Raw genomic sequence first — 19,921 nt, forward strand, 5'->3', positions numbered from 1 at the left:
TTCTACTGCCTTTTTTTAGAATTTTACAAGTGAAGAAATGCAACTATGTTAACTATGTTTCCAAATTTATAGACATAGGTTAAGTAATATTATTGGATAGTTACTTTAAAATCTCTGCAATTATTTGTATCACAATATACGTGAAACCTGCTCATCCTTTACTATCACCTGTTTTTCTTAGAAAGAAAACTTTTTGATAGATCCCAGAAAAGTGTTATATTATTGAAAATAGAGATATAAAAAATTCGCTTAATTTCCAAGAATAATAAAAGTAAAATGAGGTGGATTTTGCAGTTTAAGCAATGCATGATAGTACGTTTTGATCATTGGGGTAATTTTATAAACAAATTGAAAGAGACTATAACCTGTCAAAACAATGTGAAATTTTGTTGTAGTAACCTCACTGATGCTGTTGAATTGTATTGGCTGTTGAATTTAAAAGCATATAAGCATCTGATACATTTATAAAGTTCATTAAAATAACAGAAACTGTACTCTTAAGATAAACAAAAGACATAATTTTGAAACTTAGAACAGGCAAGGATAATGGTCTTATTTTTTCATATTTGGTAGGAATTAATAGTAAAATAGTTCATCAGAAAATTCTGCAGCAGTTTTAGTATAGGGACATTTTGAGTGTCAGGATTAGAGGAAGAGAGGGATTTATTGAGTAAAATATTTTGTTCCATGAGCTATTATGTAGAGACTTTATAAAAGGATTTCTCCTATAAGCTCAGTAATACCCTCCATAAATTCTAGAACTACTAGTTCTCATATTTGATGTGGATTACCAGATTTTATGTGATTGTGGGAAAATATTTATTTGTAATCCTTGGAAATATATCATACGAATATATTTTACATATAGATAACTAGAAAATTAGAGTGTATACTTTAATAAAAATATCTGGCATGTTACATGGAAAGAAATCTATAGTTCCAGTATAAGCAAAGGTACAGAGTATAATTTGGGGTTATGTTATATCTAAAAGAACTAATGTAAAGAAAACAGCTGATTACCAAGAAAGGTGAAATAAGTGGAACCTTGACCTACATAATGACAAGAACTGTAGAAAATTATGACAAATTAAAGGAGATAGAACAGTGGAAATGTAGAGATAAAAGTTATTTTGTGTATCAAATAATACAACTATTCCCCTCTAAAAAATGATGTTCAGTGACTTTCCCTGGAAAAAAAATATATAGTTGGTACTGAAATCTACATTCTTGATTCCTATCTTACTCTGCTATAATTCTAGACATCTGTTAGGAGAGATTTTTTTGTGTCTATTTCACAGATTAGTTGTGTTATTGAGGTTGTATGTTCCATTAACTCTCTTGGATAGAAAATGGTAGAGAAAAAGAAAGCAGATCTCTAGGGAGGAACAGCAGACAGTGGGATAGATAAAAATAAGCTACCATAAGTCTAGCTGTACTCTTTCATCTGGCATCATTGCCAAACCCACTTATCTTCTGTTTCCTTGAGTTTTAGTGGCCTGAGGCTTGAAATTCACTTATCTGAGGCACCATAGCCCCCAATCTAGCAGGAAAAAATAACTGGAATCTTACTCTCCCCGGAAGCTGTTTGCCCTCATAGTGTCAGATGCTAAGTCACTTGTCACTGCTGCCAAATCACTCCTTTGTGCTCAATTCTACAACTCAACAAAAGTAAGTGTTCGTTTCTACCCTTTGGCATGTTTTTGGAATTCATACTCACCTTGTTAATTTAAAGTTTGTGAATCACCTTAAAATCCTTGAAGTTGACACATACGTTGTAAAAATAGAAACTATATAATATAACAAGGAGATTGTTAAGTAATACCTTAGGTATTTGGCATTCTCTGGAGGATACATTTCAATGACAAGGTTGGCCCAGGGAATAGAGATAAGTCAGGCTGAATACCTCCAACATATTAGTCTGGGTCCCAAATTTAAATGAATATAGTTCTTCACATAAAATAGTATCCCTTAGAGTCTAATAGCAAATTATTAAGTTTTGAGCTGTATTGTTGTGTTGAATTTTTCCTGCTTTATGTCTAGATTTTACATATTTCCCCAAGTTATAGTATCAATTTATTTAAACTTTCTTATATTTGATTAATAGCACAATTTATTCATTAAGTAAAGATTAAGATGTAATGATAACTTCTCTATTTTGTTTTTTATTCAAAAATCAGTAAATCACATGATGGCTACATAATTATAAACAGTTTTTTTTCTAACCTGTTTCCTGATGATTATGATGTTTCTTTATAGAAATAATGTAGTTTTAGCCTATATCAAGATGTAGTGTAAGTTTATAAAAACTCTTCAATTCTAATTTTTATATATTAAACTGGTAATTATTTACTTAACTATTTCTAATTTTGTATCTGGTCATAAGCAACCATAGTAAATGAAAATTAGTGATGAAATTCCCAATATACTTCAATCTGGCTAATAACATAGGTCTGAACTTTTCATTTCTAAAATGAAACACTTCTAATGAAAATAATTAAAACACTTAAAATAAAAGAGTGAATTAATAGAAAAGTGCAATCTATTCTGAATAATCGTCATGAATAATATTCAGATTTCTCTTTAAAATTTCTCACTTTGGGATAATTGAAATTAGGGAGACCATGTTAACACTGAGTATAGGTGCCATTGTTTTATATGAATCAGTATTTTATTCTATCTTAATTGTTCCATCACTAAGTGTATTTTTACTCTAAAGAAGGGAGGTAGACAATGAATATAATGACCTCTCTTAAAAACACAAGAGCAGCATCGTTAGTAATATATATCTTAAGGTCATTATGTTCTCATACATTTGTACAATATGATGAATACAATTATCATTCTAATACTTGTGGGCTTCATGCTGCTGGAGGGAGAGAGGCATCACTTGGAGAGGTAGGAGAATATTCTGTATGGATGGAATGACCATAGCATTCCTTTTCTTTATTTGTGTACCTAGTTTCAGTACTGGAGAGGGGTGGTAGAAGATGAGGAGGTATGTGTGACATACATACAATTCATATACACATCTATGCTGATCATTCTCTCAAAGATACAGTTGAGGACTATGCCACCAATATTTACATAACTTTGCCTTATTATTCCATATTACTGTATAAGGCTCTCTTCCCAAGAGAAATTAAGGAAAATAACAAAACAAAACATTGAATACTATTTCTGACTCAGCTGTAGCAATTAAGACATGCAAATATATTGATATTTTCTTCCTTCCCCTCACCTTCTATTTTCTTTTCCTCCTGTTCGTCTATTCTGAATCATCCTTTTCATCTTTCCTCTCTTCTTTTCTCTAATAGTAACTCCTTGTTCTAGTTGCTCTACTTTCCACCTGTCCCTTCATTATGCTTTCAGCTTTGTTTAGAACAATGTGTTCTATAGATGTTGAATAAAGAGACTCTGTTTTCAATCTTCGGCCCATCCAATACAGACTCAATTTTTCTCTTCCTACTATATATAACACTATTACACTACCCATTATAGTAGAGCCAGTACTTTTATAATGACATATAACGCATAGTATATATATTTTAACATATTTCAAGGTTTTGGTTAACTATATTTAAAGTAATATAGAATTACATATCCAAATGTTTTGAAATAGGATGATTATTTACCCTACTTCTCTCTCAGTGTTAGAATCACCTTAAATATATTTGTTAGCAGGTTAAGAAAGAAAATTACTTTTCTTCCCACTTCCCTGTGTCCATCTGAAACAATGCACAAGTCAACCCCTATTCCTTTGCTTGTTCCTAAAACAGTACATAAATATACATACATATCCACTCCTAACAAAGCAGCCAAATGAACTAGGAAACAGATGGGAAACTGAGAGTCCATGTGTTTACGTTCCTACTATGCCAATAACTTGCTGGGTGATCTTAGGCAAGCCACATATCTTTAGCTAATTGCCTTCTCTGTAAAAGAACAGAGCCATAGGACCTGAATATTAGCTCTCAGAAGCCAGTAATGAATTTGTCCCATCATCCTTCTTATATGGAAAACATTTTCAAATAATAAAGAGCTAGAATTGATCTTATTATTATTGCATAATCTCACTAGGTCTTCCCTGCTGTTCTGAAGGCTGTAACCAAATGCTTTGCAAAATCCATTTTAAAAAAAGAACTTTCTCCACTATAATCACACTAAGAATTGTGCAAAAAGATGAATTCTTTTATACTCACATAAGCAGCAAAAGAAAAATAGTACATTTAATTTGTCCAAACAATAATACAAATGGGTAATGCATGCATGAAATAATTATCAATATCATTAGCCATTAGAAAAATGGAAATCAAAACCACAATGATATTATCATTCACACTCACTAGGATGGGTAAAATTTTTAAATGCAGAAAATAAGAATTAGTAAACGTAGAAAAACTGGAACATTGATACATTGATGATAAGATTGTAAAATGGTTTGGTCACTTTGAAAAACAGTTTCAATGTTCTTCAAAATGTTGAACATAGAGTTAGTTACCAGATACTTCACTACTGGTTACTCATCAAAGACCATTGAAAACGTATGTCCACATAAAAAACATCTACACAAAGGTTTCACAGAAACATTACTTATATTAATTGCAAAATGGAAACAATCCAAATGTTCATTAGCTGACAAATAGGTAAACAAAATGTGATATATTCATACAATGAAATGTTATTCAGCCATAAAAAGGGATGAAGTAGTGAAACAGGCTACAACATAGATAATCCTTGAAGACATCATGCTAAGTGAAAACAACAGTATTATATTATATGCCACATATCATGATACCATTTATATGAAATGTTCACAATAGGCAAATCCATAGAGAGAGAGAGTAGATTAGAAGTTGTCAGGGGTTGGCTCAGTAATGGTCACTGTTAACCTCAGTTTACCCTTATAGGTTTTAATAACTAAATTTCAGAAAAATATCAGAGTATGTATGTATCTTATTCATCCATTCCTCTGTCCATGGGCATTTAGGTTGCTTCCATGTCTTGGCTGTTGTAAATAGTACTGCAATAAACATTGGGGTGCATGTTTCTTTTCAAATTATGTTTTTCTCTGGCTATATGCCCAGGAGTGAGATTGCTGGATCATATGGTAGTTCTATATTTAGTCTTTTAAGGAACCTTCATACTGTTATCCATAATGGTTGTGCCAATTTACATTCCTGCCAGCAGTGTAGGAGGGTTCCCTTTTCTCCACACTGTCTCCAGCATTTATTGTTTGTAGATTTTTTGATGATGGCCATTCTGACCAGTGTCATAAAAAAGAATGAAATAATTCCATTTACAGCAACATGAATGGACCTAGAGATTATCATACAAGTGAAGTTAGTCAGACAGAAAGACAAATATCATATATCACTTATATGTGGAAGCTAATAAAAATTATACAAATCAACTTATTTACAAAACAGAAACAGACTCACAGATCTTGAAATCAAACTTATGTTTATTAAAGGGAGAATGTGGAGGAAGTGATAAATTAGGAGATTGAGATTTACATATATACACTACTATAAATAAAATAGATAACTAATAAAGACTTACTGTATAGCACAGGGAACTCTACTCAATATTCTGTAACAATCTATATGGGAAAATAATCTGAAAAAGAATATATATATATATATATATATATATATATATATATATATATATATATATGTATATATAGACACACACACACATATAACTGATTCACTTTGCTGTACACTTGAAACTAACACAAAACTGTAAATATGCAATAAAATAAAATACTGCAATAAAATTTTAAAAAATCAAGGTAAAAATCACATAATATAAAATTTACTATTTGAACCATCAAAAAAGAAAAAAAGAAAGATATTCGGGAGGCTTAGGCTGTTTTCCTCAGAAAGCAGATCCTGAGGAAATGTTTTTGTGCAGGTTGTTAATTTGTTAAGAGTGAAACAGGGATGTAGTTACAACTGAACAAGATTGCATTATGGTGCAGGTAAACTCTGTCAACAACTATCACTCAATCCTGGTAGGAGCACATGTGTGCCCCCCCCCATACATATAATGATCCTTGTAAAGTGTAACTTGAAATTATCTGCCTGGGAGGAAAGAGGATCATTTATCTCTCAGTATCCAGTGCCCATTGGTCACAGTTCACCCAGTGCATGTTACCACCCTCACAGTCCAGTTCTTGAACACACACACAAAAAGCTAGTAGTTTCCCTAGGTTGAGACCTCAGAGAAGCTCCTATCCAGAAAGCCAGAGATATTGGCTATAGCTGAGGTCAGGTGCTGTCAAATTGCACATGGCAGAAACATTGTGTATTAATGGCTAAAGGAAAGATATATTGAGAGACTCTCATGCTGAGAACAAGGTGCATTTGCCAGCATATCTCCTATCCATCATTCTTTCTAGTTCTCACTAACTAGACACTATACTAGGGGAATCATGTACTTACCAATGCTTAGAAATAAGACACTACCTCTGACTCCCTTCTTTGGTCTTGCTGAAACAAAAGGTTAAGGAATATTTGGAGAGCAAGACTATGGAAGTATAAATTAATAACAACAAAGAACTTGACACATCTGTAGAGTGTGTTTTTTTATTATAGTATTTTTAAATTATAGTTAAGTTTTCCACAATTGACACTCTGAATTTAAGACGTATCATGTTATCTAAAAGGGAATAATATTCATAGAACAGCAGACTATACAAAGTACTGTAATAGATTTTTTACATAAGCAATTTTTATGTTGTTCTCATGATAATCCTATGAGATAGGTAATTTTATTATTCCCATATTGTCAATGAAAAAAACAAAGATTCAGAAAGATTCAGCAGTTCATGCAGGGTAACAGAGTTGAAAGTTATTTAACTTAAATTCAACTACAGTTATCTTAGACTGTGAATGTCAGTTATATTTCTACTGTACTTCAGAAGCCACCATTAAAACACTATTTTCAAGAATAAAGAACACCCGGCTCGGGGTCTCTTCCCTCCACCATCACGGAACTGCCCTGGAGCCCGAGGTGAGGGCGGCCTCACTGAGGATGCCAGCTCTGGAGGGGCGCCAGTGACTGAAGCCGCGACAGTCATGGGGACAGCAGGCCAGAATCATCGTACCTGGGGGGCTTGGGGAAGATGGCAGAAGAGTAAGACGTGGAGATCACCTTCCTCCCCACAGATACACCAGAAATACATCTACGTGTGGAACTGCTCCTATAGAACACCCACTGAACACTGGCAGAAGAACTCAGACCTCCCAAAAGGCAAGAAACTCCCCCACGTACCTGCATAGGGCAAAAGAAAAAAAGAAAAAAAAAAAACAGAGACAAAAGAACAGGGATGGGACCTGCAACAGTGGGAGGGAGCTGTGAAGAAGGAAAGGTTTCCACAAATGAGGAAGCCCCTTTGTGCGCAGAGACTGCGGGTGGCAGAGAGGGGGAGCTTCGGAGCCATGGAGGAGAGCACAGCAACAGGGGTGCGGAGGGCAAAGCGGAGAGATTCCCGCACAGAGGATCGGTGCCGACTGGCACTCACCAGCCCGAGAGGTTTGTCTGCTCGGCCACTGGGGTGGGCGGGGCTGGGAGCTGAGGCTCAGGCTTTGGTCGGAGCCCAGGGAGAGGACTGGCAGCGTTAAACAGCCTGCAGAGGGTGAGTGCACCACGGCTAGCCGGGAGGGAGTCCGGGGAAAAGTCTGGACCTGCCAAAGAGGCAAGAGACTTTTCTTGCCTCTTTGTTTCCTAGTGTGTGAGGAGAGGGGATGAAGGGTGCTGCTTAAAAGAGTGCCAGAGATGGGTGCGAGCCGCGGCTATCAGTGCGGACCCCAGAGATGGACATGAGACGCTAAGGCTGCTGCTGCCGCCATCAAGAAGCCTATGTGCGAGCACAGGTCACTATCCACATCAACCCTCCTGGGAGCCTGTGCAGGCCCCTACTGCCAGGGTCCCAGGATCCAGGGACAACTTCCCCAGGAGAACGCATGGTGCGCCTCAGGCTGGTACAACCTCATGCCAGCCTCTGCTGCTGCAGGCTCACCCAGCATCCGTACCCCTCCCTCCCCAAGGCCTGAGTGAGCCAGAGCCCCTGAATCAGTGAATCCTTTAACCTCGTCCTGTCTGAGCGAAGAATAGATGCCCTCAGGAGACCTACACACAGGGGTGGGGCCAGATCCAAAGCTGAACCCCGGAAGCTGTGCAAACAAAGAAGAGAAAGGGAAATTTCTCCCAGCAGCCTCAGAAGCAGGCGATAAAATCTCCCTAATCAACTTGATATACCCTGCATTGGTGGAATACCTGAATAGACAATGAACCATCCCAAACTGAGGAGGCGGACTTTGGGGGCAAGAAACATTATTTTCTCCCCTTTTCCTCTTTTTCTGATTGTATATGTGCATGATTTTGTGTGAGATTTTGTCTGTATAGCGTTGCTTTCACCATTTGTCCTAGGGTTCTGTCTGTCCAATTTTTTTTCTTTTTTACTTAAAAATTTCTTTTCATAATAATTATTTTTTATTTTAATAACTTTATTATATTTTATCTTATTTTATCCTCTTTCTTTCTATCTTTCTCTCTTTCTTTCTTTCTTTCCTTATTTATTTATTTATTTATTTCAATATGTTTTCTCCCTTTTATTCTGACACATGTGGAGGACAGGCTCTCGGTGCTCCAGCCAGGTGTCAGGGATGTGCCACTGAGGTGGGAGAGCCAGGTTCAGGACACTGGTCCACAAGAGACCTCCCAGCTCCACGTAATATGAAACAGTGAAAATCTCCCAGAGATCTCCATCTCAATGCCAAGACCCAGCTCAACTCAATGACCAGCAAGCTACAGTGCTGGACACCCTATGCCAAACAACTAGCAAGACAGGAACACAGCCCCATCCATTAGCAGAGAGACTGCCTAAAATCATCATAAGGCTAGAGACACACCAAAACACACTACTAGTTGTAGACCTGCCCACCAGAAAGACAAGATCCAGGCTTATCAACCAGAACACAGGCACTAGTCCCCTCAACCAGGAAACCTACACAACCCACTGAACCAACCTTAGTGACTGGGGACAGACACCGAAAACAACGGGAACTACGAACCTGTGGCCTGTGAAAAGGAGACACCAAACACACTAAGATAAGCAAAATAAGAAGACAAAAAAGCACACAGCAGATGAAGGAGCAAGGTAAAAACCCAACAGACCTAACAACTGAAGAGGAAATAGGCAGTCTACCTGAAAAAAATTTCCGAATAATGATAGTAAAGATGATCCAAAATCTTGGAAGTAGAATAGAGAAAATGCAAGAAACATTTAACAAGGACCTAAAAGAACTAAAGAGGAAACAAGCAATGATGAACAACACAATAAATGAAATTAAAAATACTCCAGAAAAGATCAATAGCAGAATAACTGAGGAAGAAGAATGGATAAGTGACCTGGAAGATAAAATAGTGGAAATAAATACTGCAGAGCAGAATAAAGAAAAAAGAATTAAAAGAACTGAGGACAGTCTCAGAGACCTCTGGGACAACATTAAACACACCAACATTCAAATTATTGGGGTAACAGAAGAAGAATAGAAAAAGAAAGGGACTCAGAAAATATTTGAAGATATTATAGTTGAAAACATCCCTAATATGGGGAAAAAATTGGTTAATCAAGTCCAGGAAGCACAGAGAGTCTTATACAGGATAAATCCAAGGAGAAACATGCCAAGACACATATTAATCAAACTATCAAAAATTAAATACAAAGAAAACATATTAAAAGCAGCAAGGGAAAAACAACAAATAATGCACAAGGGAATCCCCATAATGTTAACAGCTGATCTTTCAGCAGAAACTCTGCAAGACAGAAGGAAGTAGCAGGACATATTTAAAGTGATGAAGGAGACGAACCTACAACTAAGATTACTCTACTCAGCAAGGATCTCATTCAGATTTAATGGAGAAATAAAAAGCTTTACAAACAAGCAAAGGCTGAGAGAGTTCAGCACCATGGAACCAACATTACAACAAATGCTAAAGAAACTTCTTTGGGCAAGAAACACAAGAGAAGGGAAAGACAATTAGTAAATGGGAAAGGAAAACAATTAAGTAAATGGGAATAGGAGAATACATATCAATAAATGTAAATGGATTAAATGACCCCACCAAAAGGAACAGACTGGTGGAAAGGATACAAAAAAAAAAAAAAAAAAACACCCGTATATATGCTGCCTACAAGATACCCACTTCAGACCAAGGGAACATACAGACTGAAAGTGAGGGGATGGAAAAATATATTCCATGCAAATGGAAATCAGAAGAAAGCTGGAGTAGCAACTCTCATATCAGACAAAATAGACTTTAAAATAAAGACTATTACAAGAGACAAAGAAGGACACTACATAATGATCAAGGGATTGATCCAAGAAGAAGATATAAAAATTGTAAATATTTATGCACCCAACATAGGAGCACCTCAGTACATAAGGCAAATACTAACAGCCATAAAAGGGAAAATCGACAGTAACACAATCATAGTAGGGGACTTTAACACCCCACTTTCACCAATGGACAGATTATCCAAAATGAAAATAAATAAGGAAACACAAGCTTTAAATTATACATTAAACAAGATGGATTAATTGATATTTATAGGACATTCCATCCAAAAACTACAGAATACACATTTTTCTCAAGTGCTCATGGAACATTCTCCAGGAGAGATCATATCATGGGTCGCAAATCTAGCCTTGGTAAATTTAAGAAAATTGAAATTGTATCAAGTATCTTTCCCAACCACAATGCTATGAGACTAGATATCAATTACAGGAAAAGATCTGTAAAAAATACAAACACATGTAGGCTAAAAAATACACTACTTAATAGCGAAGTGATCACAGAAGAAATCAAAGAGGAAATAAAAAAAAATACCTAGAAACAAATGACAATGGAGACACGACGACCCAAACCTATGGGATGCAGCAAACTCAGTTCTAAGAGGGAAGTTTATAACAATACAACCATACCTTAAGAAACAGGAAACATCTCAAATAAACAACATAAATTTGCACCTAAAGCAATTAGAGAAAGAAGAACAAAAAATACCCAAATTTAGCAGAAGGAAAGAAATCATAAATATCAGATCAGAAATATATGAAAAAGAAATGAAGGAAACGATAGCAAAGATCAATAAAACTAAAAGCTGGTTCTTTGAGAAGGTAAACAAAATTGATAAACCATTAGCCAGACTCATCAAGAAACAAAAGGAGAACACTCAAATCAATAGAATTAGAAATGAAAAAGGAGAAGTAAAAACTGACACTGCAGAAATACAAAAGATCATGAGAGATTACTACAAGCAACTCTATGCCAATAAAATGGACCACATGGAACAAACTGACAAATTCTTAGAAATGCACAACCTACTGAGACTGAACCAGGAAGAAATAGAAAATATGAACAGACCAATCACAAGCACTGAAATTGAAACTGTGGTTAAAATTCTTCCAACAAACAAAAGCCCAGGACCAGATGTCTTCACAGGCGAATTCTATCAAACATTTAGAGAAGAGCTAACACTTATCCTTCTCAAACTCTTCCAAAATATAGCAGCGTGAGGAACACTTCCAAACACATTCTATGAGGCCATCATCACCCTAATACCAAAACCAGACAATGATGCCACAAAGAAAGGAAACAAAAGGTCAATATCACTGATGAACATAGATGCAAAAATCCTCAACAAAATACTAGCAAAAAGCATCCAACAGCACAATAAAAGGATCATACACCTTGAACAAGTTTTGGTTTATTCCAGGAATGCAAGGATTCTTCAATATACTCAAATCATTCAAGGTGATACACCATATTATCAAATTGAAGGAGAAAAAACACATAATAATCTCAATAGATGCAGAGAAAGCTTTTGACAAAATACAACACCGATTTATGATAAAAACCCTGCAGAAAGTAAGCATAGAGGGAACCTTCCTGAATATAATAAAGGCCATATATGACACGCCCACAGCCAGCATCATCCTCAAAGGTGAAAAACTGAAACCATTTCCACTAAGATCAGAAACAAGACAAGGTTGTCCACTCTCACCACTCTTATTCAACATAGTTTTGGAAGTTCTAGCCAGAGCAATCAGAGAAGAAAAAGAAATAAAAAAAATCCAACTTGGAAAAGAGGAAGTAAAGCTCTCACAGCTTGCAGATGACATGATACTATACATAGAGAATCCTAAAGATGCTACCAGAAAACTACTAGAGCTAATCAATGAATTTGGTAAAGTAGTAGGATACAAAATTAATGCACAGAAATCACTGGCATTCTTATACACTAATGATAAAAAAATCTGAAAGACAAATTAAGAAAACACTCCCATTTACTGTTGCAACAAAAAGAATGAAATATCTAGGAATACACCTACCTAAGGAGACAAAAGACCTGTATGCAGAAAATTATAAGACACTGATGAAACAATTAAAGATGATACAAATAGATGGAGAGATATAAAATGTTCTTGGATTGGAATAATAAACATTGTGAAAATGACTGTACTACCCAAAGCAACCTACAGATTCAATGCAATCCCTATGAAACTACCACTGGCATTTTTCACAGAAGTAGAACAAAAAATTTCACAATTTGTATGGAAACACAGAAGAACCTGAAGAGTCACAGCAAACTTGAGAATGAAAAATGGAGCTGGAGGAATCAGGTTCCCTGACTTCAGACTATACTACAAAGCTACAGTAATCAAGACAGCATGGTACTGGCACAAAAAGAGAAAGATAGATCAATGGAACAGGATAGAAAACCCAGAGATAAACCCATGCACATATGGTCACCATATGTTTAATAAAGGACAGAAGAATATACAGTGGAGAAAAGAAAGCCTCTTCAGTAAGTGGTGCTAGGAAAACTGGACAGGTACATCTAAAAGTATGAGATTAGATCATTCCCTAACACCATACACAAAAATAAGCTCAAAATGGATTAAAGACCTAAATGTAAGGCCAGACACTATCAAACTCTTAGAGGAAAACATAGGCAGAACGCTCTATGACATAAATCACAGCAATATCCTTTTTGACCCACCTCCTAGAGGAACGGAAATAAAAACAAAAATAAACAAATGGGACCTAATTAAACTTCAAATCTTTTGCACAGCAAAGGAAACCATAAACAAGACCAAAAGACAACCCTCAGAATGGAAGAAAATATTTGCTAATGAAGCAACTGACAAAGGTTTAATCTCCAAAATTTACAAGCAGCTCATGCAGCTCAAAAACAAAAAAGCAAACAACCTAATCCAAAAATGGGCAGAATATTTAAATAGACATTTCTCCAAAGAACGAAACAGATTGCCAACACACATGAATGAATCATGAACATCATTAATCATTAGAGAAATGTGAATCAAAAATATAATGAGATATTATCTCACACAGTTCAGAATGGACATAATCAAAAAATCTAGAAACAATAGATGCTGGAGAGGGTATGGAGAAAATGGAACTCTCTTGCACTGTTGGTGGGAATGTAAATTGATACATCCACTATGAAGAACAGTATGGAGATTCCTTAAAAAACTACAAATAAAACTACCATATGAACCAGCAATCCCACTACTGGGCATATGCCCTGAGAAAACCATAATTCAAATAGATTCATGTACCAAAATGTTCATTACAGCTCTATTTACAATAGACAAGACATGGCAGCAACCTAAATGTCCATCAACAGATGAATGGATAAAGAAGATGTGGCACATATATACAATGGAATATTACTCAGCCATAAAAGGAAACGAAACTGAGTTATTTGTAGTGAGGTGGATAGACCTAGAGTCTGTCATACAGAGTGAAGTAAGTCAGAAAGAGAAAAACAAATACATATGCTAATGCATATATATGGAATCTAAGAAAAAATAATGTCATGAGGAACCTAGGATTAAGACGGGAATAAAGACACCGACCTACTAGAGCATGGACTTGAGGTTATGGCGGGGGGAAGGGTAAGCTGTGACAAAGTGAGAAAGTAGCATGGACATGTATACACTATCAAACGTAAAATAGATAGCTAGTGGGAAACAGCCGCATAGCACAGGGAGATCAGCTAGGTGGTTTGTGACCACCTAGAGATGCGGGTTATGGAGGGTGGGAGGGAGGGAGACATAAGAGGCAAGAGATATGAGAACAGATGTATATGTATAACTGATTGACTTTGTTATAAAGCAGAAACTAACAGACCATTGTAAAGAAATTATACTCCAATAAAGATGTTAAAAAAAAGAATAAAAGTAATTCTAATAAATGAATTTTTTTGTGTCCTTTCATAATGATCAGATTGATATTTGCCTCCTTTTTTTGGTCACTGATGAATTCTGTTGTAAATTTCAGTAATATCAATTTGTTAATATGTATGAAATATGTTTTGGATAAAGTTTTTAGATGAGCAATGTCGTCATTTTTTGTCCCCTCTCCTCATAAGGAAGAACAAACATCACTATCCATATTTTTTGCTGCTTTTACTGTCTCCTCACCCAGGAGATTCTATCTACATTGAGAAGCTAAGACAGCAGACAGAATTATGGTGACATTCTTCCCTGCTCTTCAACTTCCCCATTTCTGAATTTGATGATCCAAATAAGTGACCTTATATTTTCACATTTTTTTCTATGATGTCCTACTCGTTTACTCACTGTTATCATTTCCTCACATTAATACTAAGCTTAGCTCCTCTCAAGTTCTGAGCTAAGTACATCAGGCTCAGGGGGTCAGGAGCTAGGTTACTTAAGACACCGGAACTCCTGAAGTAAGGGAAATGTCTTACTGTGTACTTTATTATTGGGGATGTACATAAGATTGGCCTTTTCTTTTATTGCTGTGGTATAAATATAACTTTAGATTGGGAAGTTATAAATGCAGGGATTCCAATGAGTGAAAATAAGATTACTCCTACTGGTCAACTGCCAACTTAATCCAGAGAAATCTGAAATGGATGAGGTAGTCACATACAGAGGAAAAAGTGTTCAAAATTTGCAACCCCCTTAAAAATTTTTAGTTTGTTTTCCTCTTGACGTGGGAGAAAGAAAATTACAAAGATGAGGTCATCATATTCCATCTGAACAATTTACATGTCGGGGGTTGATGTGGTATCATCTGAATATATTTAAAAAAACATTAATTATGGAGAAGAGTTTTGTGAGAAAAGCCTGAAGACTCTGATGTGGCAGAGGTGAGATCATATACAGTCTATTGCTGTATTATTGGCAAAAATATTTTTATTCTTATCTCAGAAGAGACAAATATAGGCAGATTCTGTGATAGGGGTTGAATAGATTTTACGCTAACTCTGTTTTTGTTTTTCTTACCCAGGTATGCAAAATGAAACTTTAAAATGAAAACAAGCAGTAAAACAAATTTAGGAAACCAGAGTGCAAATATGTGACTTTGGGACTATATAAAATTTAAGAAATTGATCTGCAGAAGCATGGGGCCTGGCTTTTCTCAACTTTGTTTTCCTCTATATCTATGAATAACATTTAAGGCCAAGGCAGACATTGCCTTAAGAGTAGACTTTAAATCCCTGTGGCATTCACAGAAGCTCCTGTAGTCGTCTCCCACACACCATGTTTTCAGACTAGCTCTGACATTTCCCGAGATTACAATTGTGGATTTCAGGAACCCACAGTTTGTGGATAAATCAACATCACAGTGGGATGTGTTTGTTCAGTGAACAGGTAATGTGGAACAGAAATTTGATACCATGAGAAATTATACCACTAAGCTGTGATAGAAAAATATATCAGTGTAATTATTATAAACCCAAGGGCAAAGTGATAATTTAAAAATAGTGTTCTCTTAATACTTTGTCAGTTAGACTTATGATTGCACTGAGACATAGTGAAGAATGAAATGATTTTAAAAAGCAGTTTATTTTTTTTTAGTCAGAGTTGAAACTGTATTGAAAATGAAAGAAAAACAAAGGAAGGCATGTTATTTAGCAAAAGAAGAAAAGAGATTTGCTTAGAAAAAAAGGTGAATTTCTCAAATAGAAATCTACAAAATAAAAAAGAAGAAAGATAATTCCCCATACTTGACTGCTTTTGAAATAAAAAACTAGCAAAGTATGTCATGTCAATAATATCTCAATAAAGCTGGAAAAATGAAAAAAAAAAAAAAAAAACTAGCAAAGTTAAGGCTACTTTCTTTCTGGATCAGAACTCAATGAGATTTCATATAGGAAGAAAAAGTTAAGATGTTGGCAACATTAAAAAATGTGGAAGTCTTCCATAAGAAGAGTGGGAGGCAGAAATGTATAAAGTTATATACTCTAACAGTGTTCTTTGTTTATAGGAACAATTGCACTAGTTTACCATGTAAGGTTTGGACACATCTCAGAAAGAAAGTTTGAAAATATCAGTTTGAAATTCACACATTTGTTGAGTTTCCTGATTTAAAAAAAAAAAAAAGAATCCTAAATAAAGTAAAATACAAATAGAATCCTAAGTTGGAAAGCAGGTCATGCTTGTGCCATAAGGGAATGCCAGACTACAAGTGAAACTTTTTGGATGATGAGATGTTAAAGTTATGCAAAACATGAAATGAGAAATTAAATCTAGTTTTTTTGGAATTCTGGACAAGTAGTTGATGACCTTCCCAGTAGAATTAACCTATCTGGGGAAGTGAGGATTTTTTTTTTTTTTTTTGAGATAAGTGGATGTTTCTTCACATTCAGAATTCAAAAACTGTATCTCTCACTCTAAGTGACTTATAAGGTAGAATTAGGAAGAATACATGAATAAAACATCTGGACCCAAAGCAAAAGGAAAGCAAAGGGAAAGATGATCCCTCAGTTTCAAATAGTGTTCTTCCTGCATCAGGTAGAAAAGTAATGGAACTAAAGTTAAAAGTAGATTAACTCTTAAAAGATTTATCAAGTCCTGCTTGAGAAGTGTAGGAGACTAAGAAAAGTTAATGAAATACACAAAACATTTATTCAGAGGTTTATTAGTTTCCTGTGGCTGCTGTAACAAAAATACTACAAACTCAGTGGCTTAAACAATACACATTTATTGTCTTGAGGTTCTGGCAGCTACTAAAAGTTTTAAATTAAAGAGTCATAAAGGTTGGGTTCTACAGAGAGCTGTGGGGGAGAGTTTACTCCATGCCTTTCTCCTAGTTCCTGATAGCCTTAGGCCATCTTTGGTGTGTGGATGGCATAATTCTTGTGTCTGCATACTGTCTTCTTCTATAGATGTCCATCTCTGTGTCCAAATATCCCCGTCTTATAAGGACACCAGTCGTATTGGACTAGAACCCATCCTAATGATCTCATTTTAACTTAATTTGCAAAGATTCTACTTCCAAATACGGCCACATTCACAGGTACTAGGAGTTAGGATTTCAACAACTTTTGAGAGGATACAATTCAACCCATAACACAGGAAAGAATGTAGACAGAAATATTTCTGATGTCTTTGAAATAGCTCAAATTACTTGAGTACTGTGAAATTAACCAATAAATTACAAAATAACATACTGAAAAGATTTTGTCAAGCATAATACAGCATAACCTGTAGGGGTTCTCGTTAGACCCTTGCTTCCTCAAGATCTGAGGCCAAGCAGTTTGATTGGGAATAGTGTGGTAAGTGATTCTCAAACAGAGAAATGATAAGGAGGAAAATATCTTAGGCAACAGGAATCATGGACCTGGAATTATCCTTTAAGAATATGCAGCAAGGGCTTCCCTGGCAGTGCAGTGGTTGAGAGTCCTCCTGCTGATGCAGGGGACACAGGTTTGTGCCCCATTCTGGGAGGATCCCACATGCCACGGAGCAGCTAGGCCCGTGAGCCATGGCTGCTGAGCCTATGCGTCCAGAGCCTGTGCTCCACAACAGGAGAGGCCACAACAGTGAGAGGCCCGAGTACTGAAAAAAAAAAAAAAGAACATGCAGCAAACTCATCAACATGGAGACAAAATAAAAATGATGTTGTTACCAAACCAAACTTGTGTCCACTGGCCAAGCAAGGAGTCCAGGCAGCTAGTGCTTAAAAGACCCATGTCCCCTAATGACTTTTAGGGAAAGGTTTTTAAAGACAGGGTGAGGGATGGGGGTTGTGGGGTGCATGATCAGCTCATAGACATTCTTCTGATTGGTTGGTGGTGAGGTAACCGGGTGGATTTTGGGAGTCAACATTATCAACCTTCTTTTTCCAAACAGTCTGGGGTCCACATGCTTGTGGGCAACATACAGTTAAATTCTTCCACCAGGTGGGGGTTCAGCAATTGCAAAATAGCTCAAAGGACATGGCTCAGAATATTATCTATAGCCCTTGAGGAGGAACTAAATGTTCTTGACTTTGTTTAATGGCTAAACTATTATAATTTTGTCTTGCTTGACTCTTTTCCTTTATTTTCACTCCAGGAAGGTCTAGGAGGCTAAAGTTTTTCTACAAACAAGAGGCAGGCAGAGGACATGGCAGGGGCTGGGGGAGGGCGTCTGTCCTAGGAAAGTCCCATAGGGTCCCACTCCATTACAATGTGTGGTCTTTCTAGAGAAGGGAATACAGAAAAATCCTGAACATAAGAGGCCATTGGGACTTTGAGGAGTATTAGAGTCTTATGTTTCATATTGGGGCATCTTGGTAATAGATTTGAATATATTCTGTTTCCCTACAGAATTCTCATATTGATTTCAACTATACAGTGCCTTGAATTCAGAGTATAAAGGACTATGTAGGTACAGAGGTTTGTGAATATATGAGGGGAAACCAAGGGAATGCAGGAACTTCAAGGAAGCACAAGAGGCAAGAATATTCACGTTTGCAGAAATTTACACCTGGGCAAAAACAGAGTCATTTCAAATACTGAGAGAGAAAGTGAGTATGGATGCACGACTTTTTTAAGCAAGATGTCACACTAACATTTTGGTGGGTGATTTTTCCCAAATGGACACTAAATTCTGAACAATTGGTACTGACTGGCATTTTGTGAAGGCTGAAGCCCTAGATTATTATTTTCTTCTTTCTCATGTTTTTCATCTATACCCACTTCTGAGTAACACTGAATCATCACTTTTTTTTTTTTTTTTTGGAAATGAATTACAGAGATTGCATTAAGGTTAATTTTAGAGAAATGATGTTATCCTTTTAGAATTTTTGGAGTGTGAGAGACATGAGGAAATTGAGGTTGGTTTAATTCAAATTTTGAGATGTTATTCTTAGATAGCTGAAGAAGAAAGTATCCAGAAATCTCATAAGCATCCAAATAAGACTTTTGTGGCTGCCCATGAAACAGAAGGCAAAACAAAATAAACAAACAAAATTGGAAAATTTTTTTGAATTTTGAATTGAATTTTGAAAATTAGATTTTAGTGGAAATTAACTTTGCATTTTATTTTCTGGTAACTTAGAAAAAGACAGTTTATATGCATATTTTCATTTTTTTTTATTGGATACACTGGATAATTCAAATAAGCAATATTGAGAAATCTCTCTTGAAATAGGACATAAAATTGGCTAAATCATGGCAAAAATGTTAACTTACTGTCCAATGTGGAACCATTTCAAAACTTCTTATGAAAAATAGATGAAATACTTGCTACCATATAGTTGGTTGATAAACCTAAAATGTTGAGGGAAAAAGAAAAGTTGAGTATTATCACAAAGGAACTTTTCTTTTTTTTAATACAGACATTGTCTTTTCAGTATATTTACAAAGTATATGTGCATATACAACAGTCTACAATCCTATTCTAACCTGAAAATATTCTGGTATCTTTTATTTATTTTGTAGCTATCTGATTTTGTGTATTTTAACAAATTATAAATGATAATCTATTGTGATAATTTATTAGAGAAATTTATAGAATTCTGGGAAATCCTTTTACTGTCTTTGTTCTAAATTAAGGAAAGTTGGAGTTTGTACACTGAACTTTAA

This window comes from Mesoplodon mirus, assembly GCF_964341445.2.
Source record: "Mesoplodon mirus genome assembly, chromosome: 17".
In the NCBI taxonomy this organism is placed as follows: Eukaryota; Metazoa; Chordata; class Mammalia; order Artiodactyla; family Ziphiidae; genus Mesoplodon; species Mesoplodon mirus.